We start from the raw sequence: 16,416 nt of genomic DNA on the forward strand, positions 1-16,416 counted from the left end.
CATAGATAAAGAAAGTAAAAGATTAAGCTAACGAAATAACAAAGTGGTAAGAATAAGATTATGAAGTACTTACATGGGATTAATGAATGTAGTGAGTTGAAAGCTCTTGGGAACAAAGTCACTATACATGTACGGATTTATACCTAGACGTTCCCTATCCCACATTACAACCTGAAAAAGTCCTAAGTGATCCTTAAGTCTTAGCTTCCTTAATAGAACTACGTAATACACTAAGGGTAATCCTATGGTTTATCTTGAGAAACTTGTGATTTCATTTGAGAGAGTGAGCGAATTTTGTCTAAATACCCATTGTTGTTGACAAGGAATGTAACTGCGAGAGTATAGGTAATTCTTTCTTGGTGAGAGCACATGTTTAATGAAGAAATGGTAATTCTGCATGAATTTTAATTTAACAAGTCATATGAGTTTGTTTTATCACAAATTCAACTCTCGAGTTTATGTGCTATTGAGTTAGCCAGTTGCTTGAACAAAATTAGACATGTGTTTGTAATGCAAGCTAATTGTGCAATCACTATGGTTTCGTAGAATTACTTTATATATTATGTATTTGTTATTTTAGAAATAAGACTAAGAGTTTGTTCGAGGACTAACAAAGTTATAAGTGTGGGATGGTGATCTTGAGTACATTTATGTGCCCAATAGCACATACAACCCATAATTCATTAGTCAAGTTAAGAGCAAATTCCTAGAGTTTAGTTCATATTTGTGTATTGTTGTAACCAACCAACATAATTAGACACTTTCAGGGCTAATTGAGAAAGAATGGACATTCAAAGCATGATCAGATTGAAAGTGGAGCTCAAAGGAGAAGTTGGGAACAAAATATGAAGTAAATACACTATAAAATAATATCTCCACGTCGTGGACTTTAGCTTCAGTGACTAAATTCCAAAACTTAGAATTTATTTGACTCTACAGTGTGGTGCGCATCAGGTCCGCGTCGCAGACCTGGTTCTGGATAGAACTAATTTCTACCAACATAGAAATTGAAAAATTGCACTGAAATAAATCAAGTACGCATCTCGGACTTCAGTGCGCCTACATTAATTCTGCATTTTTGATGCTATAAATAGCACCTTTACATACTTTATTAAAAAGTAGATCAGATTGTCAAGAAAAGATTGAAGAAGACGAAGGAAGAAATACTTTTGGTGATATTTTCTTCTTTTCTTTCATTAGAATTCAAGTTTTTATGTTAGTAATGATTTATGTAATTATGTTACAAACAATGAGTGGCTAAATCCCCTTTTTCTTGGGTTGTAGCCACAAGATGAAGGTTTAAATCTTATTGCGTTGGTTGAAAATGGGTTTTTGTATGTGATTACTCTTATATTCTTATTTTGATTATTTTAATGCTTGATCACCATTAGTATAAATTTGTTGTCCACCCGGAACTCGAAAGACGGAAAGGGGATAGAACACTAGAATATAAGGAGCATGTTTATCCTAGAATTATCTAGAATAATTTATGTATAGAATGATCGTGACGCATATCTATACACCATGTTTGGTTGCTAACCAGGATGATATGATTAATGCATTTTTATTGGTTCATGATTATCCCCGCTCAATGATGTAGTTAAGCTGTCAACAAGAGTAGGCAATTAGAGGTCAGAAGATCATAATTGTAAAATTAACCTGGTAAATCAGTAATTGAAAAACCCATTGGATACCAAAGTAAATGAGGTTAGACTAGAAATCTATGAGTGCTACAACTCTGGGACTCTACTTTAAATTGATAAAATTTCTCTAATATCATTAAATCATATTTTCATATTGTTTTTGGTATAATTATTTTGTAGATATAAATGAACTCAAATCTTTGAAAACACACATGAATAATTTGATTCATTGAAAAGCTAACTAACATCTAATTAAATTTTCCTGTGGGTTCGATATCCGACTCTTATAAAGGGCCACTATATTACTTTTAAGACCGTGTACACTTGCATGTGTGTTTGGATGAAACAACCACCAAAGAGGATTCGGACCCATTTTGAACAATCATACCAATATCATTGGTACCACCCACCTTCACCCCTAATATAGCCACCCGGTGAACTTCTTTCATCAACTCCCTCTTCCTTAGTCAACATGGGCCACAATCCCCATAGATATTCTACTAAGTGCATCGGCAACCACATTGGCTTTATCCGAATGATAGTGCACACTCATATCCTAGTCCTTGAGAAGTTCTAGCCACCTCATTTGCCTTAGATTAAGGTCCTTTTGGGTGAACATATATTGAAGACTTTTATGATCGGTATACACATCCACATGCACCCCATAGAGGTAATGCCGCCAAATCTTCAAAGCAAAACTAATGGCCCCAATTCAAGGTCATGGGTAGGGTAGCTACGCTCATGCACCTTTAATTTCCTAAAAGCATAGGCTATGACCTTGCCATTTTGCATTAAGACACAACCTAAACCAATCTTTGAAGCATCACAATAAACCACAAATCCTTTTAATCCTTCTGGTAGAGTCAAAATTAGAGCGGAGGTAAGTCGATCTTTTAAGGTATAGAAACTCTTCTCACACGCATCTGTCTATATGAATTTGGCTTTTTTAGGTCAATTTCATCATAGGAGATGATATGGAAGAAAACACTCCGACGAACCTTCTATAGTACTCGGCTAGACCCAAGAAACTCCTAATATCTGAAGGAGACAATGGTCTAGGCCAATTGTTGACTGACTCTGTTTCCTTAGGATCCACCTTAATCCCATTACCGAACACTACGTGACCAAGAAATGCCACCTTATTCAACCAAAATTCACACTTACTAAATTTTGTAAATAATTACCTATCCCTCAATATTTGAAGCACAACTCTCAAGTGATTTTTGTGATCTTTCTCACCTCGAGAGTAAATCAAAATATCGTCAATGAAGACCACTACAAAAGTATCAAGGTAAGGTTTAAACACCTTATTCATCAAGTACATGAACACTGCCAGCGCATTTGTCAAACCAAAACTTATCACCATAAAGTCGAAGTGACCATACCTTGTTCAGAAAGCCATTTTGGGAATGTCACACTCTCTCACCCTTAGTTAGTCATAGTCGGATCAAAGGTAGATATTGGTGAAGTAACTTGCCCCTTGCAATTGATCAAACAAGTCATTTATTCTAGTAATTGGGTACTTATTTTTAGTGGTCATCTTATTTAATTATTGGTAGTGTACGCACATTCGAAGCGACCCATTATTCTTTCTCACAAATAACACGGGGGCACCCCATGGAGAAATACTTGGCCTTATGAACCCCTTTTCTAAAAAGTCCTATAATTGTTCCTTCAACTCTTTCAATTCCGCTGGAGCCATTCAGTAAGGAGGATTAGTGATAGGTTGGGTATCGGGGAGGATATTGATACCAAAATTAACTTTCCTTTCGGGAAAGACACCAGGAAGGTAATCGGGGAACTCCTTGACTACAAGAACTCATTCAAGGGGAGGCCTTTCAGGGTCAACATCCTTAACCCTCATAATGTGTTAAATACAACCCTTAGCAATTAATTTTTGGGCCTTAAGACAAGAAATGAACTTACCCTTCACTACTGAATCACAACCCTCCTATTTAATAACAGACTTATTTGGAAATTGGAACTTCACTCGACGAGTCCAATAATCTATAGAAGCATAAAATGCATGCAACCCTTAGCAATTAATTTTTGGGCCTTAAGACAAGAAATGAACTTACCCTTCACTACTGAATCACAACCCTCCTATTCAATAACAGACTCATTTGGAAATTAGAACTTCACTCGACGAGTCCTATAATCTATGAAAGCATAAAATGCATGTAACCAATCCATTCTAAGAATGACATCGAAATCTACCATGTAAAGCTCAATGAGATCAAAAGGAATAACTTTATGCAAGATAGACATGGGACAACCCCTATAGACCTTTCTAGCAACAACCAACACACCAACGGGGGTAGACACCAAATAAGGCTATAATAATATTTTGGGTGACACATCAAACTTATTAGCAAGGAATGGAATAGAAAAAGATAAATTTGTACCCAAATATAATAATACATACACATATAAAAATTAAATACCTTTAACATATCGATAACGACATTGAGTGCATCCTCAAACTCTTGTCTCCTATGTAAGGCATAAAAATGGTTGGTGCATTGGACACCTCCTTAGGCTTGTTGACCATGAGCAATTTGGCCTTGAGTCCTACTACCACCACCTCTACAATCCCTAGAATGGTGGCCCTGCTTGCCACACTTGAAGCATGCATTGGATTCGGCTAAGCATTCTCCTTTGTGAGTCCTTCTAAACTTCTTGCAAGCGGGGAAAGTTTGAGTAGCAACATTGTCTCTTGGAACCATTGGGTTAGCACCCTTGTCCTTGTTGAACCTTGGAGGAGGAGTATTGGTGGAACCTTGTCCCACAAACTATTGCCCACCTTGGCCTTTGCATTGTTACAATAACTATAACCCTCCACCATCCACTCTAGACTTTTTTAACCCCCTTGATCTCTCTCTCAGCTTCTCTTCTTCAATTTGTTCTGCATAAGTCATTAACCGAGAGGTGTCCATCTCCTTGACCAACATGGCCATTTGTACTCCTTGGACACCAAGCTTCAGACACCAAAAATAAACTTATTCATCCTAACTCTTGGGTCGGAGACCAAGAAGGGAGCATACTTTGAGAACTTAGTGAAAATGAGGGCATACTCCCTTGATGGAGGTTGATAAACTCTTGGATTTTGGACTCCCTTATCTCCAATGGGAAAAAGAGATCTAGGAAGGCACCTTTTAACTTTTTCCATCTTATTGGGCCCCATTTCTTCATCCCTCTCAAAACCCACTGTTCGTACCATGCTGGAGACATACCTTTGTATTAATAGACCACTAGCTCGGCCTTCTCATTCGGTGTCACAACCATGATAGCCATAATCTAGTACACCTCCTCAATGAACTCTATACGATCCTTATCTAGTTTAGAACCATCAAACTCGAGCGGATTCATTCTTTGGAAATCCCGAATCTTAGAGGCCAGATTTTGCATTTGGGAAGGGGGAACACCTTGATGCCCTTGATTGGCTATGGCTTGAGCCAACAACGTAATGATATTATGAAACTCGGCATGGTTTACCCCTTCTTCATAATATATGGCATCGGTACCCAGAGGAGCTTGGTCCTTATTGTCAACCCTTGCTCTTGAAGGTTCTCTTCCATGAGTCATTATCTAGAGAACACGAAATGGGTCATTAGTTATAGGAAAGCTTAGGAAACTCTAAGGCATGACATGAATTTGAAAAAAAGTGAAAACTTTCCTAAACATCCTATAGTCTCCTATTCATAGTTATGGTTTGCTTCACAGCCATGAACAAGATCCTATTTGACATGGTATGTTAGAATCCGAGGACCATTTCACGACCCAAGCCTAGGGCCTAGACTGGACATGGCAAATGAGGAACCTAAAGGTACCTCAAACAAGCCTCTTAACATTTCATTTATCCTTTCATAGGTAATGAAAATAAATAAACAAGCAGAAATCATAATAGTAAATCTTTAACTTACATATGTCCAACAATACCTCTAACTTTTAGATTTAACGGAGTTCAGACAAGTCCCTAGCTCACCCTCAATCATAATAGAAACAAATGTCATCATAAGTGTCTAAAGATCTCAACATATCAAAAGCTAGAAAGATAAATGAGTATTGTTCCCGAAACAGGGGAACTCACCAAAAGTAGCCTTCAAACGAAATCTCAACTAGCCACATGGAAGAGAATGAGGAGGAGCACCAGTCCTTACATGGTGATATCATGTAGGCAAAAGAGTATGTATTAGTACTTTGAATGTATTAAGTATGTAGGCATGCATGACAAAGTAAAATATTTAGGATATTTATAAGGTAAAGTGCATAAATGAGTGCATGCTAAAGAAATCAAGTAGATAGCATTTAAATCATACGTACGTGGATATATACATGCATGATTAATCATTTAAATAGCATTTGAAATATTCATTTATGGGGAGTTGACTATAACCGACATTAAGACTATGTGAACTATTACATGAAATCCAACATAACCCCCTACGTTGGCCGGGGAGTCTACTTTCCTAGGGTAGAACTCCGTCAACTTTACATTCTTTCTTTAACTTTAACTTTAAGAGATTTCATGGTTCCATTAGCCTAATCCTACAAGGGCTCCTATGTTGGCACATAGTTAATGAGACAAGGGGTTGTTACTAGGATTTCCTTAACGAATCCCACCTCAATGCCCTATTCGGTGTTAAGTCAATCCCATAAAATAATTTAATACTTCAAAATAGTCATAGCATATAGTTTGAGAATTTAAAATATTATATTCGGTGGAATAGCTCATTAAAACCTTTTGTGATTCAAATATGCTAGAATTGTCTTTATTGCATACAGAATCCATCATTCTTATCATTTCATAATTTTTTTTGTTTTATAAGACTCCCTTTTTATCATAGATATTATTTTCATAAACATTTATTTGGAGTCAAAGCTTTCAAGTCAAACTTCATTGAAAATATAGTAAAATTAGGTGGGTTTAAATCACTTCAACTTTCAAACATGTATGTAAATAAAATTATGGATAAGTACTTTGAAATCCATTAATTAAAAATCATGGTTTAAATAACCCACCATGAATTTCAAGAACCTTTAAAGAGCTAAATAGAGAAAATACTTACAAACCATTAATCCATACATATGAAACCATTTTGCATTAAAATAGGCTAATAATCATTAGTTTTACCATGATTCATGCTATTAAGTAGAAATAAGAATTACCCATAAAAAATCTTACTTGAAATCAAGAGATTTAGTTGAAGAAATTTTGGACTTCATGGGTGGAAGAACTCATTGATAAACACCCACATAAATTAGAATAAAACTTGAAGAGTATTGGATAAATAAATGTATTTTATCATTTAATAAAAATACTTTTAGGCAAGAAAGTGGAAGGAAAAATCTCATTGAAGCCTTACATACCTAGAATCTGAAGTTTTACTCAGAATCGAAAGACTTAATGAACACTCTTGAATCCTAGCTTTTTCTCCTCGCCGGAGCATTTTGTGTACTGCCCGAAGTATATGAATCATCGGAATAGTATTTCTACACTACTAAGAACTAAAACTATATTTTGAGAATGAGTAAAGAAGTGTACAGAGAGAAGAGTTGCTTGAGAAAGCTTGATGAACAAAATAATGAAATAAGGTGGGTATTTATAGGTGTGAAGGAGGGACCTAACAATAATTAAAATAATTATAAAGAAAAATCTAAAATTTTAATGGAGGATTGTGATGTCATGGGTGATGTCAAATGGAGGACTATTGATTTCATGGGTAATGTCAAATCGATCTAGATCTTTCATAGTTAGTGAGATGAATCTTCTTTTTTTATGAAATATCTTTTGTCGGTGCTATGTTTGAATAAGATAACTTCCTAATTAGGATTTAGTGTCTTCATATGAATTGTATCTCTAAAAGTCTTCTTTCATTTTGTTCAAGAATCAACTGAATGGGATCATCCTAAAGTAAGATATGATTTTTCTTCTACAAACACTCTATTTCATCACAGCACCAAGTCTTTCAAAGATTAATTTATTTGACCTACTTAGCCTCCAATTCTTAAGTTATGGTCTAATAAAAGTTATAGATAATGATGTTGGGGTTATTCAAAAATTTGAATCACCTAATTAAGATCATCCTATGTAAATTTAAGCCCTAAATACAGAAGTAGTATCATTTTCATCCAGAATTGGAATACCATATACAACGTTTTAGGGGCTGTTACAGTTGAGTTCATGAATGAATGAATGAATTGATGTGTGATTGGACCAAGTGGATCGCCTGGGGACCAGCTATGGTCTTCGAGTGCTGTCCACTCCTAGGGTACCCTCTCTGGGCGTGATATCAACAAGATTAAAAGTAATACGTTGTGAGTCAATCTCATTTGATCCAAGAAATTTAGCCTTTCGTGCTCTAGTAATTCTCCTTTTTTCACTAGTTTGATTATCAACCTCTTGTGAACTAGATTTCTCAAAAATCCTTTGAGATGTGTTCTTCTATATTTACATCATTTAATGAGGATTGAAATTTCTTACCCAAAGTTAAAATATATTCAAAAAATTCCACATCTCTAGATTCAATAATTACATTCGACTCTAAATTAAGAAGTCGATAAGCTTTGCTATTTGAGGCATAACCAACAAATGCACACTTGATTCCTCCAGGACCCAACTTGGTTCTAGTCAGATGATTATTCTTGTAATATGCAAGACACACCCACACTTTAAAATACTCTATACTAGGTTTCCTTCCCTTCAACAATTCGTATGGAGTAATCTGATTTTTCTTCATAAGAATCCTATTAAATATATGACATGTAGCAAGAAGTGTTTTGCCCCACAAATTAAATGGTAATTCAGCATGTAGCAACAAAGCATTAACCATTTCTAAATAAGTTCTATTTTTTCTTTCTGCCAAACCATTTTGTTGAGGAGTACGAGGAGAAGAACATTCATGAATAATATCATTTTCTTCACAAAAAGTATCAAATTCTTGAGAAAAATATTCCCCTCCTCTATCACTTCTTAGAACTTTAATTCTTTTCCCTAATTGATTTTCCACTTCGGCCTTATAATTCCTAAAAGTATTAAAAGCTTCATCTTTGTGTCTCAATAAATATACATAAGTATATCTAGAACTATCATCAATAAATATTATAAAATATCTATTGCCTCCTCTTGTTAGCATGTCATTTAATTCACATATATCAGAATGTATTAAATCTAACAAGTTAATGTTTCTTTCAACACTTTTAAAAGGTTTCCTAGTTAATTTGGATTTAACACATAATTCACAATTTTAAAATTCATTAGATCGTACGAAAGTAATCTACTTTTAATCATTCATTTCATAGTACTTAGGCCAACATGTGTTAATCTATAATGACATAAAGAAAATGAAACCAACATACAAACAGAAGCATCATTCTTATTATTAATAAAATTACCAGTTACAGACAACTTGACCATTCCATCAGTAGAATAGCTTTTTCCAACAAAGACACTATTTCGGGATAAAATTATTTTTTCCTATTCAATTACAGATTTAATATCCGATTTGCCCAAAAGTATCCACTAACAAGATTTCAATTCATATCAAGAACATGTAAGACATTGGTTAGAGTAACCATCTTGCCCGAAGTAAATGTAAGTTCAACATTTCCCTTGCCAAAAACTTTGGACTTTCCTTCATTTCCCATTTGAACCTCTTGCTCATCAATAACTTCTTTGTAAGTCTTGAAGAGGGACTTGTCGTAGCAAACATGAACAGTGGCACATGTATCATACCGCCAATCAAAAACTTTGCCTTTTGTGGTGTAGATCTCACTCACAGTAGCAATGATCTCTTCATTTTCTTTTGTTGAATACACTTCTGATTTCTGGATCTTTCTAAATCTGCATTCTCTAACATAATTGCCAAGTTTTCCACACACACAACAACCATCTTGCTTGGACTTCTTGAATTTCTTTTGATCCTTTTTAGGACTAAGAGAATTTTCTTTCTTTGGCTTTTCTTTGTAAGATTTGTTTGAGGGTTTATTCAAAGCATTGGCCTTATTATTTCCATTATAAAAAATTTCATTCTTATCTCTCTCCCTTGATTCCTCTTCAATTCGAAGGTGCTTTTGAATTTCTTCCAAAGAAAATTCTTTAGAATCATGGAGAATTTTCTTTCTATATTCTTTTCAAGATGTTGGCAATTTTGTTATAATTGGTCCAACTTGAAAAGGCTCAGGAAGTTCAATTCCCGCAACCCTCAGTTGATTTACTATAACCTATAGTTTATGCACTTGTGCCAAAATGGGCTTATCATCATTAAACTTAAACTCAAAATACTAAGAAACAAGAAACTTTTTGGTACCTTCCTCCTCGACTTTGTATTTGAATTCCAAAGTATTTCAGATTTTCTTTACCGAAGGTTCAACAATATAGAGATCATAAAGATGATCTGAAAGTATGTTGAGAATGTGACTCAACACATGATTTCATCTTCCTCCTTTTTTTTTCTTTGTGCCTTAAGTTCTTCAGAATCATCATCCTTTGGTGAAGAAATCAGAATAAGGCTTAAATCAAGCACATAAAATATCTTTAAAGCAGTCAACATAAACTTTAATTTATCCCTCCATCTTGTGAAATTTGCACCATCAAAACGATCAAGACAGACAAAATCTTGATTCATGATTTTGATAGTGTCAACATCCATGATAAAAATAAATATAACTATCAAACCAAGTAAAATAATTCTTCAACTTCAGAAAGGTATTGAATACCCTTAAACCAGAAGGCAAATATCATTTTTAGATTGTTGAAAAATATATATCAAGGACACAAATTTATATGAAGAAGTACACTAAGATGAAGGCTTAATAATATGAACAAAGAACACAAAATTGTAGGCTTGAAACACGTGCAAAACGCTTTCCAAAAAATTATATTTGCTCCCTCTCCTCCACGAGATTGCTATGGGATTATATGCAAATAGTTTTAGTGGATATAACAAGCCTATAAATTTCTGCACTAAGCAAATAGTGAAAAAAAATCCTATTGAAAAGCAAGAACTTGAAGACTTGATCTTTTGGAGAAGAAAATATTTCTTTGGAGAATGTTGTTGACACGGAGAAAATATTTGTTTGGAAAATGTTGTTGACACCAAATTTTTGCCTGATATTTTTAAAACTAACACTTTTGATTTTTTATTCGTTAAATAGTTCAAAAATGTATTTTTTAATTTTAAATCAATTTTATCGATAATTATCTTTAAATTAGGATTTTATCAGTTTATTTTTTAAATTTTAAATTATATCTATTTTTATCACAGTTAGTTAATTTGCATTTTCACATGCCCTTTTGTTATATTTGTTCATATTTATTTTCATATTTTTTAACACAGACATATATTAAATTACTTAGATATTTAATTAGTTAATACATTTGGACCTATAATTTTAAGCCCATAATTTTATAAAAGGGGGCCTCTTCTATTCAAAGGAAGCATCCCACACCATTTCTTTTTTTTACTTTCTTCTCTATTAATGGAATGCACATGGCATCAAAAGTCATAATTTCACCCACCACACAATTTCTCAATCCACGCACATCATCACAAAAAGCTAAAATTAAACCAAAATTGCACCTATCATACAATTGACTTTTCTTGATCTTTATCAATAGTCTAGCCGCATATATCTCTATATAAGTGGTACAATGTTAAAAAAGAAAAAATTAAAACGTTTGTGATTTCTTTTCAAGAACCCTTTAATATCCAAAATCTGTTCTTTATCAAACTCTCTCTCACCATCAGAACCCCATAACCCATTTTATTCTTCTACATCGCCGGTGAGCAAACCTGCGTTGCGAGCTCTACCTGAAATGATCATCCAAACCATGCTGTTGTGACACACCCTATCGTGAATCTAGCTCCGTGAAGCTAACCCAGTCCACAAAGTTCCAAATCTGATTGGAAAGGTAATGTACTCGCCACTGTTTTGTTCTTAATTTGTATTAACTATTCGTTATTATTTTCATGTTGATGGGTTGTTTGTTGTAGATTTTAATCTTTATCTTCTCTTACCATTATTGTATTTATATTTGTTTTATATATTATGCTTTGTTTTAGTTGTGATTATAATTACTATGTTTTTCTTCAATTATGTTGTTCCTGTGATATTGCAAATTTAGTTCTTAACCAATTTTTGCACCATTGTGATTATCTTATTTTATTTTTTATTGATAAAAGATGTTGAAGCTATTTTCACCCTTATTATTTGTATTTTTCAATTATTGATTTTTTATCTCTTTTTGGGAGCTCTCGTTGGGAAATACCAAATTTTAATGGGTATTACTTTTGATTTTATGCAATTTATTATCATTATTATTATTTAGAATTTTCAAGTAAGTTATATTATGTCAATTTGGTTACTATTTATATACTATTTTATCATATTTTTTGTTAGTTTTATGAGATCTTTGTGCAATTGGCCAATGAAAAAATCTCTCTGTCGGTTTTCGAGGCCTCCCTATTTTAAAAGACGAAAATTTTAATTCAAGTTTACATTATATATTACAAGTTGAAATTGGCCGATGAAGAAATTACCGTCAATTTTTAAGGCCTTCCATGTTCATAAGATGAGTTTTATTTTTGAGTTGTTGTTGTTGTTGTTGTTCTTATTATTATTATTATCATTATCATCATTATCATGATTATCATTATTATTATTATCATTATTATTATTATTATTATTATTATTATTATTATTATTATTATTATTATTATTATCACTATCATTATCATCATCATCATCATCATCATTATTATTTATTTATTTATATTATTTTTATCAATTACTAACATATTTACTAAGTGTCTTTACATGTACCTAGAGTTTTCTCCCGAAAAAGCTATTCGAATTAAATTCAAATCATATTTTTAATTTGTTATTATGTATATTATTGGATTTAGACAAATATTTAGGCTATTTTAATATTATTATTTTATTTTATGTTTATATTTATGCATCATTTTTATCTCCTCCCCAATTTAAAACATGAGTTCAGTCGGGATCCACAATTGTGGATTCTGAAGGACGCTAATACCTTTCCTTCGGAATCAGTTGAACCCTTACCTAGAAGCTATTGATTTCGTAGACATTTTATAATAATTAATTGGTTTTTTAATTATCCTAAAATTAGGTAGCAACTCCTTAAAACAATAATATTTCTTTAAATTTCTTTTTAAACTATTAAATAATATTTTTTTACGAGTTCCACGATGTTGCGTCTTATTTGCAAAAATAGGGATGTAACAGAATGGCGACTCCGTTGGGACATAGAGGTTCTAACCATTATGAGTTCTTTTTTTCAAATTGAGGAGGGTTTTCTTATTTTTGATTATGTCATATGCTCTGTATATTTTGTTATTTATTTGTAATTTATATGCTTTTACATTATTTATTTATTTATTCATTACAAGTTTAATTATATGTACACTGTCATCTACATTTATGGCATCTTTTGATTGAATATACAGTATATTAAAGAATGATTCTGTGAAACCACAGTCGGACTTTTTATATTTAACACTTTTTTGGAACGATCAGCAATTTATTGGTTCGTCATGTTTCCAATGATTTTCATAAGTTCCAACCCAAGTTGTCCTCTTGGTTACTGTTCTTTCAAAAATCACTCTTGATGATTCATAAAAATAATTGTTTAGTCTAAAGTTGTGGTTGTTGGTCAAAAGTCGTGGTTGTCTAGTCAAAAACTGCGGCTGCTTAGTCAAAAGTTGTGACTGCTTAGTCAAAAGTTGCAGCTACTTAGTCAAAAGTTTTGGTTGTATAGTCAACAATTGTGGCTGTTTAGTCAAAAGTTGTGGTTGTTTAGTCAAAAGTTGTTGCGACTGCTTAGTCAAAAGTTCTGGCTGCTTAGTCAAAAATTATAGTTGTCTTGACAAAAATTATGGCTACCTAGTCAATTGTTGGAACTACGTTTGACCTGATTCCTACTTCAACGGGATACGTAGGCGCCATAATGGTTCAGTCATATTCTTCGTAAGTTTTTCATCTTTTTACAACGAAAACTAGGGAAGATTCTTTTGAATGATCTCAAAAAAAATCATAATAAGATATTTCCTACAATATTCAATACCAGAGTTTGATGAAGCTAGAACAGGGGCAAAAAAAATTGAGGATAGCCTGCACTCAAACACCAGACTTTCGAGGTATCGCTTCAAGTTTGTCTATATCTTCATATTAATCTTTTTACATGTTATTATATTTAGTAGATATATTAAATTTTCTTTATCTTACATTTTTATTATTATTAAAAAGTTTGGTTTAACATTTTTTTAAAATTGGGTTGTCTGCCCTTCAATATGACTCATTGGTTTTTCAATTCTGTTATTTTTTTCTTTCAAAAAGTAAATTTGCTTTTCAAAACATATATTATGTGAATATCCGCATGAACTACGCACACCTGATTCTCATTCAAATGAGATACGTAGACAGCCCTTATAGGGTTCAGTATTCTTTATCCAAAAAAAAGTCAATAAATAAATAAATATATTTTCCATTGTTAAAATCATGTTTTGACTTAGTTGGTGCCAACATAGTTAGAGTGTGCATATTAAAGAACAACCAATACAATGGAGAGGGTTGACTTCGTGATAAATCATAGATTTTTTTGGTACCTCTCATTCATACCTTTTTTGCACGTAAAAATATTCTCTTGCATGCTTTCTAGATAAGAACAAAGCCAGCTTCACTGTTTCATATGCATTGTGTGGTGAGTTTTGAATTAAATTCAATTGTGTTGCATTGTTGATCTAACTTGGCCTAAATGTTATTGAGGTAAAATTTTGAGTAATGTTTGATTTGAAAAATGACTGTAGGTCTTCTTTGACCCATTTGTGCCTTTCAAAGCTTATCAAATGACATTAATCCTTAGCATATCTCACTTTGAGCCTAAAGCCTTTTTTTTTGGACAACCACATTTTAGCCCATACCCTTTCTGAGTGCTTGTACGCACTATCTCTCTTGGCCCAACCTTTTTTAGCGCACTGAAGACATATGAGTTACAAAAGAAGATTCAAAGTTAAAAAATGTCAAAGACAAAAATTGAAAAGTCTTTCAAAGTTTAGGATACAAGAATGACTTCAAAAGAAATGAAAGTTGAAAATTTTCAACATGTTCAAGCAAGCAAAATTGCAAAAAAAAGAAGTAGAACATTCTAAACAAATAGGAGAAATGTCAAAAGATGATGGAAAAAAAAGCTCAAACAAGTTAACCTTCAAAAGAAGTCCAATGTACACAAAAAAGGGACAACAATGAGGATCAAGCACTAAAGGCGTAACAAATGTTGAAAGCACAAATTCAATGCAATGCTCAAGAAAGAATTAAGTCACTTTTATCCCAAATGACTATCCTACCCTTGCCTAAACCTATATTACAAGCCGATTACAAGTCCTACATGATTTTATTTCAAACATTCTCACATTAATGGAGATTTACATAAAGTCCAAGTCTATGGTATCACAATTGCATGCATTGAATATTCTTTGGAGTGTGAGTGTACTTTACAAAATTTTCTCAAATCAAAACACTTTAAATGCGTGCAAATTAAGACTTTCTTTTTGGTGAAAGCCCTTGAAGCATGATGTTGAGCCTAGTTCAAAGGCGTTGTTTGAAGCAAGATGAACAGATATTGTCATCACTTAAGTACATTTGAGGTAGCATTTGAATCCATATGAATTGCCTCGAAGTCAATCTCGATTGAATGAGAAAAAATTAATGAGAAATTTCTATGCAATACTATTGTTGGTGCTAACTATAGTTAAAATATGTTTCCTTGTTCGGAAAATAAAAATGGGTTGATACCCACCTTTGAATACTTGTCAAAGGAATTTTCTCTGACCACTCACTTTTATTGTTGCATTTTTTTGGGGTCATCATACCTTTTAAACATGACTCATTTTTAAAGTTGATTTGTTATTTCATACAAAATGATACTTTTTAAAATTGGTTTGTCATGCCATTCGAATTGACATTTTCTTTTAATTGGTTTGTCATGCCGTTCAAAATGATACTTTTTGATTTGTTATTTCTTTTAAATTGACATTTTTCATAAAATTCATGATGTTATTTTGTTAAGTAAGACATTGGATCATTACCTCATTCATTGTTCATATAAGTCCACGTTTACATAGTTTATGTTGCATTTATGTCATCATTGCTACTAACATTGTTATTGCAGGTTTTGTGATACACCATTCACACTAAATTCAAATAGGGACACGTTGGGTTGTCACATCCCTTCAAGTGACATTTCATATTCAAATTGGGTCGTCCACCTTTCCAGGGACATATTGAGTTGTCACATCCCTTCAAGTGACATTTCAAATTTCAAATTGGATCATCCACCTTTCAAGGGACACAATGGGTTATCACATCCCATCAAGTGACGTTTCAAGTTCAAATCGAGTCATCTGCCTTTCAAGGGATACGTTGGGTTGTCGCATCCATTCAAGTGACATTTCAATTTCAAATTGGGTCGTCCACCTTTTAAGCGACACATTGGGACGTCATCTCCCTAAAAAGTGTCATTTTAAGTTCAAATTGGGTCGTCCGCCTTTCAAGGAATACATTGGAACGTCACCTCCTTAAAAAGTGACATTTCAAGTTTAAATTGTGTCGTCCGCCTTTCAAGGGACACATTGGGTTGTCACAACTCTTCAGGTGACATTTCAAGTTATAATTGGGTCGTCCGCCTTTCAAAGAGACATATTGGGCTGTCACATCCCTTCAAGTGACATTTCAAATATAAATTGGGACG

The sequence above is a fragment of the Solanum dulcamara genome, chromosome 5 (assembly GCF_947179165.1).
Source record: "Solanum dulcamara chromosome 5, daSolDulc1.2, whole genome shotgun sequence".
Lineage (NCBI taxonomy): Eukaryota > Viridiplantae > Streptophyta > Magnoliopsida > Solanales > Solanaceae > Solanum > Solanum dulcamara.